Source organism: Cibotium barometz, chromosome 41 (genome assembly GCF_041138505.1).
Source record: "Cibotium barometz isolate CiBa-2024 chromosome 41, ASM4113850v1, whole genome shotgun sequence".
NCBI lineage: Eukaryota > Viridiplantae > Streptophyta > Polypodiopsida > Cyatheales > Cibotiaceae > Cibotium > Cibotium barometz.
Window position 1 is genome coordinate 32,667,952 of NC_141086.1, and position 4,680 is coordinate 32,672,631.

Sequence of the window (4,680 nt, forward strand, 5' to 3'; positions counted from 1 at the left end):
GTTACAAGCTTCACACGTATTCACATGCCAAACTATCCATGGGCATTCATACAAATGAAAACAACATCGCAAACATGGTTGTTAATGCGGTTGATTGCTTCCATAGCTTCCATTTGATTTCACAGTCTCACTCCTCGATCCCTCAAATGCAACTATGCTCACACGTATTCACATGCCAAAATATGCATGGGCTTCACACGTATTCACAAACTATCCATGGGCATTCATACAAATGAAAACAACATTGCAAACATGGTTGTTAATGCGGTTGATTGCTTCCATAGCTTCCATTTGATTTGACTATCCATGGGCATTCACACAAATGAAAACAACATTGCAAACATGGTTGTTAATGCGGTTGATTGCTTCCATAGCTTCCATTTGATTTCACAGTCTCACTCCTCGATCCCTCATAGCTAACCAAATGCAACTATGCTCCATTGGCATCCATACACAAACATTCTTTGTCCATTTGTTTGAGGATGATAAGCTAATGAAAAATTCAGATTGGTGCCCATATTATTAAATAGAGCTCTCCAAAAGAGGCTCATTGGCCTTAAGACTTTTTACCACACAGGTAATTATCCATCATAAGATAGCTATCTTTAACCATATATACCACTTGATGGGATTTTAGTGTCGAGGCCTTGGTGCCTATGACAAATGCCTTCCCAATACATAGCAATCAAATAAGCCCATAAGCCAGGATTATAGCCACACAAAATAAATGCTCCAAAAAGTGGCCCCATCTAGAATAACCAAAACTTACCAAATTTAGTGTGAAAAGCCTGAGGCTACCAGCCAGGCTGAATTTTGTAAATCACTAGGTGTCACCTAGCCTTCTTCATGATTCACCCTTCTTGTACCTGACCAAGAGATCCTGAGGTGAGTGCTTGGGAGAGAATTATGAAGATCTATGCTGTAATAGAGTTTTGGTGAAGAGAACAACGTTTTTTGTGTCCCTTGTCTTGCATTTTATCTATGGCACTTCATCGAGGGGGATGAAACAACCTCATTCACCGTCGAGATGGATCCACTTCAAAATCAAAAAGCACTTGGCCTCATCACTCAAAACCTCTATGACAATGTAATTTATCACATTACAGGTATCAAGGAAGCCAAGGTGGCATGTGACAAGCTCAACAAGATTTTCGGCACCAAGTTCAAGCATTCCAAGATTAACCTCCTTATGCAGTTTTACAAGCTTGATAAGGCAGAGATTGACACTATGGGGGCACACATCAGCAAATTCAAGGCCATCAAACAAAAACTCTCATCTATCAAAAAGAAAATCCTTGATGATGAAGCTATTGCGGTTTTATTAAATAGTGTGGATAAAAAACCTTATGACATTAATCTCTACTCTAAAAAAATGTGGAAAAAACGCTTCAAGAAATTGAATCTTCTTTGCTAGAGCATAAAGCTAAGCACAAACCCACCATTACATACACAAGAGAAACTGCTCTCTATGTCAAAGGCAGGAGATCAAAAGGCTCACCATCTTCAAATACAAAGCTTCCGCCAATGTGGCAAACTTGGCCACACCAAAAATGAATGTCATAATAAACACAAACTTATGCTTGTTTGTAATTATTGTGGAAAGATTGGCCATAAAGAAGAAGATTGCTACCATAAAAAGAACCATGCAAATTATATGGAGTCTTCATCAACCAAAGAGCAATAAATTCCAATATAGGCTAAGCTAGATGTTGCTTTCTTTCACACTCCTCTCTCACACATGGAAATTCTCTTTCTTCTCTCTCTCATGCACACACACGCACGTGTGCGCGCGCGCACACAAACACACACACATTTAACTAAATTATTTTCAATTATAATTTTTTTCTAAAGGCTAATGCCTAGTGTCACGCTTTTATTGGATACTTTTTTCTCACTCATTTAATGAGGAGCACTGGGTCAAGCATGTGACAACCCTATTCCTGAGAAACTATCTGCCACTTGCAACTTCCTCTGCATATTTTCTGTTTCAATGGGTGGTTTCTTGACGCTCGTTTGTAGCAGTGGAGGAGATGGGGCAAATCAGAATCATCCGACGTTTTCACACTCCACACTTGGAGAGGTTTTCCTATTTAAAGGCTCAAGCTTGAGGTGAGCGTAACATCTCACTTAGCCCAAATTCATATTGCTTGGTGCTTATGGCTCTATTACTTGCTTCTTTTGGGGTGCCTTCTACATAGGTGCATTTGGTTTTTGTTTATCAATGCTTCCATACAATTGTTTTGGCTTGCATGAGATAGATTTGTGACTAAAACAATTGATCAATGGCATCTCATGAATACTTGGCTGTTGATTCTTTAACTGTACAAAAATTCTTTTAAAAGCTTTCATGTTGCCTATTGTTATTGTTTACTGTACCTGAGTGTTTCCACCACATTTCTTTGGTACACCTGTCATCATATGTAAGTTTTTGGACTTGGGTATGCTTCAATACTTTGGGGATTTTAGAGGTTAATAGTTGATGGCATGTATTTGCTGAGGGGCTGGCTTCTCATCTGCTCTTTTTGCACACTTTTGGTTTTCAGTTGTTTATACAATTTTGTTCTAGGAATTCTTTACCTTACCTCTAACTTAATATAGGTATTAGCTTGGGTTCGAACCCTACAGCAAATTGAGCATTTTTCTAGTGAACACTATATGACTGTTCCCTTAGCCCTGATTGTATATCTCACGTTTGGGAGATCTTTCTACTGCTCTATAGGGCTGCCTCCTATTTAGTTCTTTGTACAGATGGTTAGAAAACATGATATAGGTAATTTGACTCCTTCCCTACCTATGATAGCCCTGGGTATGAATTATGTAGCTTTTTTCCTAGGATTTAGGAAGAGCCTGCAACCATTTGACTATGGAGCATGGGCTTTAATTGCTATCGTATATGCTTACTCTATACTGACTTTGAAGCAAACAAAAGTTATCTAATTTGCATATCTTGCATGCATATCTTGCCTGCATATCTTGCATGTTTCAGCCTGGCATGCTAAGACTTGAAGCTTTATGGAATTGAGTCTGAGTATTTTCTTCTAATAGGGCTTGTTGGTTTATAGGTATGATCTCTTTTACTTCACGTGCCTACTAGATGAACTCATTCTATTTGTTATCTCCAAGGTATATAAGATGTTTATCTTGGATAAACTATGGTTTTATAACCATAGAACACAATCTGCTTATATATATAGAAGAAGGTCTTTAAGGGTTGGTTGGCTAAGCTCATTTTATATACTTGGAATGTAGTTGCATACTTGCAGAGATAATTTTTGCATTGAACTATTCTTTTTTAAACTCTCAAAGTTGATAGACATTCTTTTTGGGTGATATCTATAACATGTGGTAGGGTCCAATGACACCTGCAATACGCATTTGGGCTAACATCTCTGTTGGTTTTCTTGTATGGATGTAGGTAACAAGACTCACCTTCTCAAAATTAATGTTGTTTGGTTATTTTTCCTTTTATGAAACTGTCGAATTATAATTTGAGACATTGTCTCAGCATTTCCAACAAGCTTTAATACAATGTAATATATCTTGTTGTCATTAACTGATCGGGTATGGTTGGATTTATGAACATTGTTAATGTTTGTCTATAGATAGTTATTTTAATTATTTCAAAAAACCCACACTTAGCTACAAGGGATACCCATTTGGGTATTCTAGATCTTCCACCTGATATTTTTACTCCCTAAACGATGTATTTTCGCTATCATTCATGCCTTTGGGGCTGATAGTCTTAAAGATGGAATAATGTGTCTGTTATGGGGTAGGAATGTAACTCACATAGATTTTACCTCTTTTTCGAGGTTTGGAAATTCCTGTGGACCATACACATTCAAAAGCATGCAACCATGTTCTGACATGTATCAAAGATGAAGATGCTCTGGACAAAATCATATCCTTTGTGAATTTAGAACCAACATAGTTGGGCTCTTTACTACAGTTGTTATCCTTTACTGACTGGGTTAAACTTTTGGCTACCCTTGAAAAAGATAAGGGTGAAGGCTTAATTACTATTAGGGAGTTAACTAGCCAAATTCCTTTATTAGCTAAAACTTATCACTTAGATCTCACTTGTTTTGCTGCTACTGGTGTAGAAGTTTCCAGCTTTTTGAGGAAACTATGTGGGTTGGAACCATCATTTTTGGCTGCTCCTTCTACTTTGATGGTGCCTGTTGCTGCTGGTGGGAGTATTTTTAGTAGAGACCCTACAACACACTTGAGTCTATTAAGTCATTCCAAAAAGACATGTGTATCATGATGGACTCTAGGCTCCTCGGAGTTGGTACCCAAAATTTCAAATGTATATCCTTTCTTACCTCCGAGACAAATCGAGGTTTAATCTGCTAGGGTATCCATCGCCTTTGGACACAATCCAACAAAGGCTTCTTGGCACCAATCCAAGTAGAGACTTGGGTATTTCTGGCGAATCATCCTGCTTCCATTTTGGATGATTGCAAGAATAATGCTATCAAGGGTATTCAATATTTGGAGAGGGGAGAATTATCAAATCTCGTTTCTCTATGCATTTTCTTGACACCTCTAAGTCTCCTCTAAGTGTTCTTCTCCAGTTGGGATATATGGCCGCACAAAAGGTAATATGAATTTCTCTAAGCCTAATGCTGATTACTATATAGAGACCATATGGAATATTTATAGACCATATTTAAAATG

At 37.8% G+C, this 4,680-nt stretch overlaps 1 long non-coding RNA gene across 2 annotated transcripts; it reads left to right on the top strand.

Annotated features, from left to right (window-relative positions):
• Nucleotides 1-1,910: 1,910 nt before the first annotated feature.
• On the top strand, nt 1,911-3,553 carry LOC147614880 (uncharacterized). Of its 2 annotated transcripts, XR_015262887.1 has the most exons (3): nt 1,911-2,109; nt 3,063-3,123; nt 3,416-3,553. It is a non-coding gene; the product is annotated as an uncharacterized LOC147614880 (long non-coding RNA). The 2 variants fall into 2 exon arrangements; XR_015262888.1 differs by lacking the exon at nt 3,063-3,123.
• Nucleotides 3,554-4,680: the final 1,127 nt, after the last annotated feature.